This window comes from Enoplosus armatus, chromosome 9 (genome assembly GCF_043641665.1).
Source record: "Enoplosus armatus isolate fEnoArm2 chromosome 9, fEnoArm2.hap1, whole genome shotgun sequence".
Classification (NCBI taxonomy): Eukaryota; Metazoa; Chordata; class Actinopteri; order Centrarchiformes; family Enoplosidae; genus Enoplosus; species Enoplosus armatus.
Genome location: NC_092188.1, coordinates 3,665,331 through 3,679,224, shown reverse-complemented (window position 1 = coordinate 3,679,224; position 13,894 = coordinate 3,665,331).

Genomic DNA, 13,894 nt, shown 5'->3' with positions numbered 1-13,894 from the left:
CCCCTTTCAAACATCATTACTCTGCATAATGTATTCCCTTCCACAGTGCTGAGATTTGATATTGATGTTTACTCATTTATTTTTTAATTAACGTTCGTTGTTAATGAATTCTTTGATGAGAGGCATTTTGTAAATCATTATGCTTGGAAGAGGAAAAAAGGGATGCATTGCTCTTGCCCCTTATACTCGTGACAGAAGGGAAAATGCTAGGTGTAAGGGGAAAAAGTTGCACACGAGAAGTCGGGTCATTGTTTAAAGTTTGTTTTTTGATGCGTTTATTTTTTTTCCTCCCCTGTTGCTGTTTTTCTGATTGCGTCTTCTGTCTACAGGGACGAGCGTTCGGCGCTGACAGGGACTCGTGCAGCAGCTCGGTGTGTGTGAGAGAGCCGGTGTGGATACTTAGCTAATTACAGGAATATAACTCAAGGCTTTCAGAGAGTCGCTCCAGTGGGGAGGAGGGGTGCAGATATATCTACGGAGCCCTTGGTGGAACTCTGTCCTTCCCCTCTTTAATATTGATCACTGGGAATCTCTTGGAGGACACAAAGTAGGCTCAGAGGCTGGGAAAGTTTGTTGGACCAACAGTTTACTCTTTCTCACAAGTGTCACAAACACAGAATACTTTTTCAATCAAACGAGCCGTTCCACCACGTCAGTGTGTCAGTGTTATTGTCCATTTTTTTTTAAATGCAATTAAAGTTTGAATTATTTGAATCTGTCTTTTAAAGAAAATCTTAAAAAAAAAAATGTAATTATTTTTCTTAATTGTCAACAATCTCATGACAAGACCAAAACAAAAACAAACAATGGATTGATTATACTAACAACAATTGTCTGTGGAGCCAAAGCTTGTGACAGTATATCTTCCTCTGTGCCACAGAGCTCCATTGTTGTCCAAAAACTATTAAAAACACATGTCACACGCACTGGGTGACCTTCATTACAATGAACGGTTTATTTCAAAATCAGTCCCTCAAACAGCGTCCTGCCGGGAAATTATCATGAAATGAAAGATTTTCATTATACCAAATATCAAACCCCTTTTTGATGCTATCTATGGCCCATTTAAGAAAAAAAAAGGTCATTTGATGTTCAGGTGTAATAGTTTTCATTGGATGAGGGATTCTCAGAAACGGTGCATGTGCAGCTGAACATGATGCGGAGTGTCTCTCGTGTCTCAGGGAGAGCGTATATCAACATTTCCTATTCCACATCAGAAGATGAAAGATGCTAACCTTTAAAAATGTCAGATAGAATATGTAAATTAGGCAGCACTTACCCTACTGAAGGGTAACACACTTAAAACTGATGTTGCAAAATGCTAACATGCTATTAAAAAAAACAAAAGGTATCCTGTGGAGTTTTTGTCCACCGGCGGCGCTATGGAGCAATGTTCTGATGAACGGGATGCTCTTGTGTTTGTATTTTGTGCTCTACTGACTGATGCTCACACCCGTCACCACAGATTCACACTAATACACACAGTTGGTGGCGGGAATGCACCAAAAACACATCTAATGATGCTCCAGCAAAAGGCAGAAAAGAAGAAAAAGACTGCTAGCCGATGTGCACAAGGATGTACGAACAAAGCTGGTTTTGAAATATTTTAAAAATGTCTGTCAAATGTTTACTGAGGAGGGAAATGCACTCAACATGTCTGTCAGACCTGGAGGAGAAACACTAACTGCTTGTTTGCAAGAAAACTCCACAGGGCGCCTTCAAAGCTGAGAGAGGAGAGAGGTCAGCAGGGAAATGCATCATTTAATAATGATTTCCCAATATTGACAACAAGATGCAGGGATACGTAGCAGAGCATTGTTCAGGGACTGTGGGTGTATGATACTGTAGGCTAGTCTCAGTGTGAGGTTTGGACCAGTTGGCCACAGATGAGTCTCAAGCCCCCAACCCATCTGGAGCCATCTTGGAGATGAAGCAAAAACCTGGAGCCTGTCCATCTCTTGGCAGGGCCGGTCTCGTCTCTACACATACAACGCAGATCGTCTCTAATCCTACCAAAGAATTAATTGCTTAATTGGATCAATTAGATGTCCCAATAGGTCTAGATGACGTGCGGTAGGTGCATCAAATAATTATGAATCGAATCTGAATAAATATTTGAAAAGGACCGTGTGGTTGTTGTATCCAGGTTTCTTGAATGCGTCTCCGTCACATGATGTTTAGACAATCGTAGACAAGTTTAAAATCTTACTTAATATCCATTTGCTCATGTCACAGTCTCATTTCAATCATGCCAGCACTTTTTTCAAGTCTGCGTCACTCGACGACATTACGCAGTGCTTGTTTTTCCAGACAGAAGAACTATTTTCATGACTTATGGCATTTGCAGTATCTCAAAGATCGCACTGCTGTTTTTCTTCCTTCAAGCCAGTTTTAAATGGAGCCAAACCGCACAGCTTTAAAGGCACATTCATCAAAAAGCGAGTGCGAGTGCACTGCAGATGCTGCCACTTTTTCTTAAAAAAAAAAAAAAAAAAAAAAAAAAAAGATTGCAAGTAGAATTATGGCTTTTCATCAGCCGATAAATTTCACTTGTGATTAATTGCAACACTCACTTTTGGGATCACTTCTACACAAAAGAGCATTTCTGCTTTGTAAAATTCATATAAAAGAAATGCAAATCAATGGTGTTCTTGGCACCAAACATATGCTGCCACAATGCCAACAAGCCTGCCCCTGACAACCCCAGCTGGGGGCTTGTGAGACTTGCTCTTGGCAAAAGACGTTTTTTCCACCCGCTTTGCAAATGATCACCAATTAATACGAACAGCATCCAATTCTAATTTTGCACCTGGTAAGATTGTGAGTATCTTGTAAAGCTCTTCTAAGCTATGGATCCAAATTACTGGATGTTTTTTTTTTTTCTTTCTCCCCTCCCTTTTGGGATCACAGCAGAAATAAAAAAAATAAAAAAAAGATGGCAAAAGTCCATAACCCATCAAGACCAACATCAATGGAAATCATGAAAATGACCGTTTAGCTAGAAAGGTGTTGTGCTTCAGATGTGAAGAGAGAATTTAGCTGAGGGGGTTTCAGAGGCGAGAAATGCAAGTGTGGGATCTTTTATCCAATATGATCCGAATACAAAAATAAGCCTGTGCCATGGAGGAAAAAACAAGAACCCCTTTTCACTTCTTATCAAAATATCTGAAAACGTATTTTGTTTTCTTGGATCCACACACAACTTTACCCTTTAATGTCTCAAAACAAGACCCAGTTTTCCCAGTCTGTTCACTTTAAAACTTTCAGGAGGTGCAGGAGAGAGAAACTAGGGATGTGTTTATCACTTGGTAACACAGCAGCATCCATCCATGTGATGAATTCCACATATTTCCCAAAGAAATTAAACTATAACAATTCAAAGGCGTTTCACGTCACTAATTGCTCATCAGAGTTCTTAGCGTCGCTCCCTCTCTTTCTCTCACTCTGAAATTGATACTCGCCATACGACTTATGATGGATAGGAAGCTTTAATGAGCTCTTACAAGCAATTAAGTAATCAGGGAACCCTGCTGCTCGGCGCTGGAGCTAGCAAGAGCAGTGACAAACGGAGGCCCATCAGTACTGTAATCAGCACAGGACACAGTCACCGCTGCTCACCACTCCCTAACCAAGGGCAGCAATGGGCAGAGCAGCAGGCTCCCATCTCATGTTATTGTTTTGTCTGCAAATAGTCTGAACTTTGTGACTCTGAGACGTGCTCTTGTTGGAGTCTCCACATCCTATATGCTTTAATGGAGAGTTACACAGAGACTTGACACATGACACCTACAGCATAAAAAGAAAACACAGCAAAGAGGCAGAAATAAGAGTTCCAGTCAGAAATACAGACGACGCATTGAGGTGCATTCGGCCCAAAACCATTGCACAGGTGAATTCAGTGCACCTCTCAGGTCGTAGTGCCAAACAGAGCCGTGACAGGCCCAACACACCTTTATGCTGGAGGAGGAGTAATTGGCAACAAGTAACAGGTGTGGAGGCAGGTCCCAGATAATCCGCATTAGGATCATAAAGAAACACAACACCTGTTTGAGGGAATAAATGGCCGGAAAAAAAAGGGGGTAAAAACAAAGAAAAATGAACCACTTGAAATGCAATCACACATAATTAACAATTAAAAAGTTCATAAACCTGCAAAACTGTAAATCTACACTTTTCAATTAATCAGTGATTTAGTTTTTTAATCTGAAGGAAAATATTATTGTAAAACATGATTTCAAACTAATACAAATTCACCAAGCCAAATCTGAAAGTAAAAGTTTTTTGCACTTTCCTCTATGTTTTCATAACTGATGATGCGGATCCAAACTGTAATGTTAACTTTAACTTGTTTGTTGCACTTTCATTATCGTTTAAATGTAGATCTCTCTCCTGCTGTAAAAAAAACATGAAATATATGAAGGCAGGAAGTGAGTTCATCCAAATGGAGATACCAGAGTCACTGCGTCACTATATTGTTGTCAAACTAGCCACTGTCAATTAATGCTAACACTGTGGGCTAGCTAACTGTGAGAATTAACAGCTAAGGAATGCTTTAATTTGTTTCACTGTCACATTAACCTCAATAAAAACTATATTAACTTATAAAGTGATTCGTAAGAGACAACACATAACCTCACTGTTGTTGCTTTGCTAACTAACGAATCTAGCTGGTGTCGGGCTAACATCAGCATTATTTCTGTTTAATGTGCAGCAGCTACACACCAGCTCTGAAGATAAATACTGAAGCGATTCAACGTGAAAAAGACATTTTAAGCATCAAAGGAATAGTTAATAAAATACGCTTGTTCGCTCGCTCGTCAAGAATTAGACGAGAAGATAAATAGGAGCTAGCTTACCCTGATTTTAGCTAATCTGGCTCCCTTTTCTTTTATCTATTTTATTTAGTCGTTTTAACCACTGTACGTGTTTTAAGCCTTTCCTTTATTCTTGTTTTTATTCTTATTTTGTATTAATTGCTCTGTTGTGGTTGCCTGTTCTGGTTTTAAATTCAAAAGTGCTTATTTTTGCACTTATTTTCTTGCTATCATGTAAATGACTGGAAAGTTCCTTGATATACTATTGTTTTTATGTTGTGTAAATCACTTTGCTTAGAAAAGTGCACCATAAATAAAGTTTATTACAAGTATCATCATTATTATTATCCCTCTCATGTCTGTGCATTAACTATGGAGCCAAAGACTGGAGGTGATTAGCCTAGCTTAGCATAAAGACTGGAAGCAGGGGGAAACGGCTAGCCTGGCTGTCTTTAAAGTTCAATTTCTTGTATAACCACAACTTTTTTTTACATTTCTGTTTGTGAAAAGCTTAAGTTTACAAATTGGAACGTGTTAATTAGTGAACTTTAGATGTGGTGACAGGCTTATTTTTGAACAGTCACGACAGGCCAAGCTGATTAATCTCTAATTAATACCTGGTGGTTTCCAGGTTATCTAACTTTTATAAATTTAGAATAGAAACCTTTGAGGAGTTGTTACGGGACAGTTTGAGCTTCTGTAGTAAACAATTCACGTTGTGACGAGGAAAATGAAATCTAATTGCAGGATTTGGCGTTCCACGCTCCCTGCTCACCTGCGGCGTCTGAGCTGGTGAGATCCACGTTCTCAGCTCCACGTTCTCACCCACCCCGAAGCATGTTGGGCGCCCCAGGGCGGCGTGACACGTCTCCCACACTCTCCCGACTCCTCTGAATAATTCTGCCCCGACCATACGGCTCACATCTCGTGCCTTTTCGGGGGCCTGAGACAACGTGTTTCACATTGAAAATCAAATATGTTGCTTATTAATAGGACGACTTTGGCGAACGCTACCTGGAGAAATGCCGGAGGGGGGAGCTGGTAGAGAGGGACGCCTACAGTGCGGTACGCTTTCTCTCTCTTCTGTGCAAAGGGAAAAACAGCTGAGGGTGCAGATTTTTCACCGCTAAACTGGCACAGTTGATGTAGGCGCACACACACACACACACACACACACAAGCGTGCACACACACTTTATGGAAATCAGAGAGCCAGGATGTGTTAGTCAGCCATGCATGAAAAGCACAGAGCTTCATGTGTTTATTGTATGTGTGGGGAGAAAATGAAAGAGACATAAAGGGAAAGAGGACAAAAAGGACTTTTCTTGGTTTCAACAACAACAACAACAACAACACACAAACACACACGTCATGTCAGTGGCAGCGCTATCGTTAAAACAGTGCCAGTTATTTTCATTAGCTACCATCTGGTTCATTATATGGCTCCTTATTCAAACGTGGACTCCTCCACTGTACAGTCAGTTGGTTTCATAAAACCGGCTGGAAAAGGCTTCCGACGTCTGCATGTCTCTCTCTCGGGCTAAACGCAGAGCGAGCTGCGCCGCGGCGTGCCGCTAACTCGGCGTCATTTCCTCGGATTCCGTACAGATTGCAGCAGCTAATTATGATCTAATAACTGGCAGACTGTCTGTTTCAATATTATTACAGGAAGAGTAGGTTAAATGAATAGCTCATCATCTGCCCCCTGTATCAGTCATGTTGTTTTAATGATCATAATTCCTCCATTAAATCTTAATAATATGTCAAGATCATAAGGGAGACATGTCAATTTGGGGCTTCAATGAGAATTAAGCCAAGGATTGCCGAAGTTGAGCCTGTTTTTTTTTTTCTTCCCGGGAAGGCTTGATTTCGTTAGCCGTGTCCTCACACACACACACACACACACACACATAAACACACACACACACAGCAGAACAGATGCAGAGCTGTTTCTGAGTCAATCTGATATTCAAGAAATTCATTTCTATTCCCTGATTGATGTGTTGAAGTTGAACGGGAAAGAAGTCGTGGTAAATGTTTTCCAGCTTTGGTATTCTATATAATATCTAAATATGTTCGTTTAGTTATGAGGTTTGTCTTTGATTTTTCTGAATGAATCTAAAAATGTTGTTTCATTCTTGACCTCGGAAACAGAAGATGACAAAACAGTCTCACCTCAAGGTCCATTTATCTATAGAGCACATTTAAACACAGCTTAAACTGACCAAAGTGCTGTACAAAAGACAAGTAAGGCAAGTACAGAACTGCAGACAAGACAACAGATTAAAGGCCAGTGAACACGAATAGGTCTTTAGTTTAGATTTAAAAACAGAGAAGGAAGTAATACTTTGAATATCCAGTGGCAACCGCTTCCACAGTGGAGGAGCAGCAACTGCAAAGACTCTGTCCCTTTCATTTAGAAGCTGTTCTGGAACTTTTGGTCATATTACGTGATCTTCATCAGCAGGAAGAGTTTGTCCAGTCCCCCCCCTCCAAGAACTTGAAGGATTTCTCGTTAAAAGTTGAGCTCCAAAGTTGATCTCTGACCTCGGAAGCAGCAGTTTAAAAAAATAATTGTATGTCACGATCCATTAAGTAGCTGTTCTGGAGCTTTCAGTTGTATCACACAATCTTCCTCAGCAGATGGAGGTCGCCCAGTTGACATAAATGTAGACGTTTGTATTCATTTTCATGAGTACTTTGAGGACTGATGTTGGCTTAAAAGTTGAGTTTCAAAGTCCATTCTTGACCTTGGAAAGAGACAAAATCTCACCTCAAGTTACACTTGGTAGCTCTTCTAATTAAAAAAGCCTTTTCTTCACATACTGGACTCTTTTAAATACAATTTATAATAAACAAGAAACCATTCTCTCGTACAAAATGACACTTTTGAGAACAATTCAAACAGGATACCTTAAAAGTTCTTTTTTTTTGAATAAAGATAAGAAATATCTGAGGAAAATATCGTGTTAAGTCGAGCCTAAAATGGTGGTGTGTTTGATGCTGGAGGTTCATTTCTTGGAAGACTCTTTGGATCCTCTGTTGGAGTCTCGATTACAGCACATTAAACTTTGAAAGGCCTCCAAGGACCTGGAGTAGAGGCACTTTTTGGATGGACTTCTAGAGTCTCTAAAAAGAAAAAAAAAAAGACTGCTTTGAGGTACAAACCTGTATTCACTCTTCCCTCAAGGCTTTTTGTTTGTGAGGTAGAGACAGTCACTGCACACAGCTCCCAGCTAAGAATAGCTGCAGGAGAGGGGAGAAGGCTGCAAAGTGAGGAAAGTGAGGCAACACGAAAGGCAGAGAGAGAGAGAGAGAGAGAGAGAACGAAGGGGGAGGGAAAAAAAAGAGGAAGTGGGCGACAGAGAAAAAAATAACTCAGGAGGGAGTGTGAATGAGACAATGGCTCTGTCAAGCAGTCAAACGAAGTAAACATCATCAGTGCGATCCGGCGGTGACTCGGTTTGGCTCGGGACTAAACACGACACTGGGACGATCAATTTAAATCAATCAAGTGTCTGAGGGGGTGGTGTGTGTGTGTGTGTGTGTGTGTGTGTGTGGAAAGGCGTGGGTGGCATCACTGCGGTGATGGGGTGTACCCTGCTCTGGTCAGAGAGAGTGGAAATACATGTTTATATCTGTGTGTGTTTCTGTGAATGAGTCTATTGAAGGAGTTAATAAGAGAGCATTGTGTGTGTGTGTGTGTGTGTGTGTGTGTGTGTGTGTGCAGGGATTGTATTCTGTAGTTGTAGTATATTGAACAGCCATTGATGGGGGAGAGGAAGCTCACACAGGAAGTTCACTACATTGTTAGAGATGTCAGTTCATTCTTAGTGCCATGCGTCTGCCTCCAGTCAAGAATCCGTACGAATTACAGCCATACAGGATGATTTGTCCGATGCCAACGATCAGGACCAAAACAGGAAGTAGTGTGTCCTCAACGTAGTAAAGTGGAAGAAAAATGATGCGGCACAAAACAACATATGTTTACGCCAAAGTGACAAAGCCGTCCAGTGTTCGTAGTAATTCTGACTTTTGTCTGTTCGGAGCAAAGGAGTGATTTGACGTTATATGGAGCCACGAAGTCCGGCTGGACCTCCTCCCTATGCAGTCCCTAATCCCTAATCAAGCCAATTTAAGCCAAACCATCACCTGTTCCTAAACCTAACCAAATCATTAACCAGAGCCTTGACAGATGATAAAACAGGTTTATTTTTCTGTTCTTAAGGGTTTTGAAATGCAATGAAAAACCATGTTCTGTCAGAAATGCTTGTATGTGTCGTTCCAGAGGGCATGGAGAAACAACATATATATTTGGACTTTTTGTCATGACCATGACCTTTCCCCAACCTTAACAATACTGCAGTTGCTAAGCGCAGATATTGCAGAAAGCGAGAATTTTAAAAACGCCGGCATTGAACGTGATCTGACGTTATTGTCCGACAACAGGGCTGCTCGGTCACGATAACCAGCTGTACAGGAAGCGTCTCATCACAATGGTTGTGGTATTACTTCACTGGAAAAGTCAGATTACTATGAATAGTGTGACTTTCAGAGTTTGGCTGATGCAGACCAATAGTGACATTATTGATATTATTGAAGCGGCAGATATATTAGATATATTCAGTGCAGACTTTGTAATCATTTTCAAGCATAATCTGCATCGTACCTCAGAGCCCACAGATATTGGTCAGTATGTAAAGCAGTTAAACGCAATAAGCCTCCGTGTTTCCACAGTCAGACATCTAGTGAGACTACTTACTGTGACACCTTTATATAAGTGGCATTAATTGGGTTTACAGGTAGATTCTCACAGTTTTAACAGGGCTGCTGTATGTGTGACGTCTCACAAACCATCTTATAGATAAACAAATAGATAAATAAATGTTTTTTTCTATCTATCTATCTATCAGACCATCAGCTACCTAACAACCCCGCGCCTGAAGTGGACACCCAAAATAGAGCGCTGGCAGAAATAACAATGTGGCTTCACATGCTCTAATGCCACTTGATCAATAGTAATTACCTACCTGTGGACCTGGCTAGCGGAGCTCCTTAGGCCCCCGGGGGATTCACTGTAGACAGCTCACAATCCAGTCCCAGGTAACTCCATAGGACAGACCTTTTAATTGCTTTGTTCACTGGGTAATTGAGGGTTGGAGCGCGTTTGCCACGAGGAGTGTGATTTCACTTGGCCTCCGTTTAATTATTCCCGTAACACGAGCCTTCTGCCTTTAATTTTCACTTTGCGCGCGACATCGTGAGGTGCGAATACAACTGGAACATGTAGGTTGGTAACTGTATACGGCACGCCGCACCAGATGCACTACAAACGCAGCCATATGGATAGACGGAGACGTGTTTCTGTGTGTTTTTTCCTCAGCGTGGAGGAACATATTGCCAGACATTCGATGCATCTTTTTAGCACAGCAACTGTCCCACAGCTCTGATTTGATCTCATCTCGCTAGGCCCCAAACCAGATACGTAGAACTGTATCAATATAGTTTAATTAGCATACTGATTAATCAATGGTTAATTAGACAAATTTCCTATAGGCTGATTACGCCTCCCGGACCTCTTGGTGTGAAGACATATAGAGTGCATGAGTAATGTAATTATTCTGACTGTCAGGCGAGGCAAGGTAAGATTTTTTTTTTTTTTTGTCAAACACAAAGGCAGTTCAGAGTGATAAAGATCAAACAGCATTTAAAACGTGTAAAACCCCCGAGCGTGACTTCAGTAGAAACTGACATGAAGGCCACTGGATGTGCACAACAAATGCCGTCCTGTATGTTAAACATGATGTATGTTAAATGGTGGATGAACGAGAGTTTCCTCACCAGAAAACAACATTGGTCTTTTGTTAAAACAACCGTTTTTATCAACGCTGTCACCTGACATGAACGTTGATACTCGGCGATTCTGCAAAATCCAGAATTATGACGTGCCAACTACAGGATGCTCAAAGCACCCCCCCCCGACATGTTTTAATACATATAAAAATACTAGTTCAATTTCTCCCTCCAGAATCTATGAATATGCCAATAATATTTCATCTCTAAAGTTCAACAGTTGATGTCTCCTTCACTGAAAAGTCACTTTTCACTGAGGCTTCAGGCTTCCACATCACACTCCTGTAAGTTGTATACTGGACCATGATTGGCTCCAAACTAGCTGTAATGTCACAAAATCCTCGACTTAAACTGAGGTTTAAGTTCAGCTCAGAGAAACTTTTCCTTTCAGCAGATGAATGTGAAAACTTCTAGAGTCAAATTCTGCACATACGTCATTCTGCAAAACATCAAAGTGAAGTAACACACATAGGAAGTGGTTGAATGGTAGCGTTAGCTGTCGTCTAACGGGTTATCAATCGTTTTGCGTTGACATGATAACGATGTCAGATTCTCTACGTTTACACAACATTATCCTTTTAACAGCATTGGAGCTTCCCACCCCGAGCGTGACTTCAGAGGGACATGAGGTAAATCATGAGGTGTGGATTTGTACATCATGGACGAAATTTAAAGGTGTCGTACAAATAATGACTGTTGTCTCTGAGAAGCAGAGATGGAAGTAACGTGATGCTGCTATGGCCATAACTGTCTCTAGAAGAGGTCACAACCTGAAGAATGATCAAATATTGGTTATTGGTGGCATCAGCCTCTAACCATTTCCAGCCTTTGTTGAACTTCTGCTTTTCCTCCACATGAGAGATCTGAGGAGACACTGTTATTTCTACCAAAATGTGATTTTGTTGTTCTGCAAAACGCTAGAAAAATGCACTTTTCTTCTGCTGCTAAAGCTTTCAAGATGGATGTCTGCAGTGGTTAGGATGCAGCGTAGAGAGTCAAGAAGGGAAAGATATTTGTCCCTCGGTACATTCTCCTGATCTCATCATTGTGGAATGAGAAGAATTATGGGAAATATTGTGAGTTAGACAGCCAAACTAATGCCATATAAAAAAAGCTTCCCTCCAGGTATAATTCTATCCATAACTCGAGGAGTCAACAACTCGTCCCCGTGCTCTCGGCCTCTGTTCGTCCTGTAGCCCACTCTTGCAGCAGCGAGGCGGGAGCGGGGTGCTGCCGTGAGGTGCGATGGGTGCCGGCGCTGGCACTGCCAGACTTGGGTGGCCGTGCAACAGTATCTGCAGGCTGCCGTCCTTCTGTTCGCGGAGCATCTGAAGAAAGCAAACTGCACTGTTGCTCACACTCCCCGATCCCGTTGTTGTCATTGGCCGGCAGCCACCAATAGTGAGCCAACTGAGTTAACAGACACTTCCGCTCGGCACATAAGGAACCATCTGTTTTAAAAGCTAGAAAGAAATAAATAAAGAGCGCCCCTCTCTCTCTCTCTCTCTTGTGCTTCCTCTCTCCCCCACTTTCTCTTCCTACCACCAGTCTACAGTATGCAGAGCTCTGCTATTATCCTGCACCTCACTCTTCATCATATGCAATCTACAGCCAGCTACGAAAAATTACTGCTGTGACTTTATTGAATCCGAGCTGCCCTGTATTGGCCTGGACGAGAAACTAAGCAATTTGTTATTCTATCAGTTTTCCTGGTAAATTGCCTAAATTGCCATTTTTTTGAGCCTTGACTTCCAGCTCATGCATCATCAAATGTGGCATCGCAGCAGTTATCGCACACAAAACTCATTGGTAATTTATTGGACATTAGCAAGGTCAGAATCATATTGACGCCTGATGTTTGTAACATCTTGAAAATCACGGTTGCGCGCCGGTCTTGGCTGCGCCGCGCTCCTCAGACGTGCCAGCTTGTAGCTAAATAAATATTGGCTGAGGGGCATTTGAAAAAACATATTGTCCTGGCTCAGCACTCGGTCCCCCTGCCCTCTGTTGCCAAAACAAGACGACGGGGGTCCAGAGCAGAATCTCTTCTCACATGAGCGGTTTGGTAATGGTCAGCTCGCTGCCACGGGCCTGCTCCTGCAGCCTTTGTGTCTGTGCTCGCAGGTCCGCGAGTGTCATGTATTTACTGGGCTCTTGGTGGCGTGGCTTGCGGAGAGAGGATCCTGGAGGCGTGCCATGTGCGCTATCACACTACGCCTTTGTTTCTCATGCGGCTTACGAGGAGAAGGGTGTGCTTGTCCTGTGTGTTTTGCAGGTTTAGCGATAGCCAGAGATATCTTTGTCACTTCTATTTCTGAAGTGTGTTTTGAGAGTGAACCTTAAATACGACAGCAGGGTTTATTTTTCTGGCTCCTCCTGTATGTTGACAATTGTTTGCTTATTTTAGTTTGTGCCTTTACTGCACATGCGATCTCATTTAAGGCCAAAGTGTGATGCTGATGGTTTACGTTTTCAGAATGACCTCAGCAGTTATACTGTATTTATATTTATGCTTGAATCCACTTTAATCTCTAATACAAACTCACAAATCGTCATAAAAGAGTCCTGTTTACCGTCCACACACTTCATTTGTACTTCTTTTCCTCACATTTGTCTTCATGCAGAATAACGTTAAAGAAAAATATTACTAAAACATAACCGGCTGCATTCAATTTAACCAGCGAACACCCCATGAATTCCTCTCTCTCCAAGAAATTAAGGTGTATCGTAACAAGTGCATTATTTAGTAGATTTGACATGGCTGCCACATATTTGCAGAGAAAGAATTAATACGCCTGTGGAAACGAAAGCAAGGAGAAGAAATCTACTGAAAATAATTAATTATCAGAGCCTATTTCTAGTCCTCCTCTTAAGCCTATTTAAAGGGCATTAGGTATTATGAATGTGAGGTGGTCTAAATTTACCCCTGTAATATCTATCTTCATCTGACTACATTAGTATACTTTTCCAGGCTCTGCAGGCTCCTCGCTGGCTATTTAAATCACATTGCATGACTCTGAAATCCGGACTCATCTGTTTTTTCTCTTCGCGTCTTTATTTCACAGTCACACGTATCTTTCTCCCCACAAAGATTAATCTCGCCGCAAGGTTTACAATCAGATTTACACACCTGGAACACAAAAAAAAGGTAAACCTGACGTGAGTATTTGCTAAACGGGTGAGAGGCGCCCGTAAGTGACTTGAAGAAATGAATTATGTATACGCTAA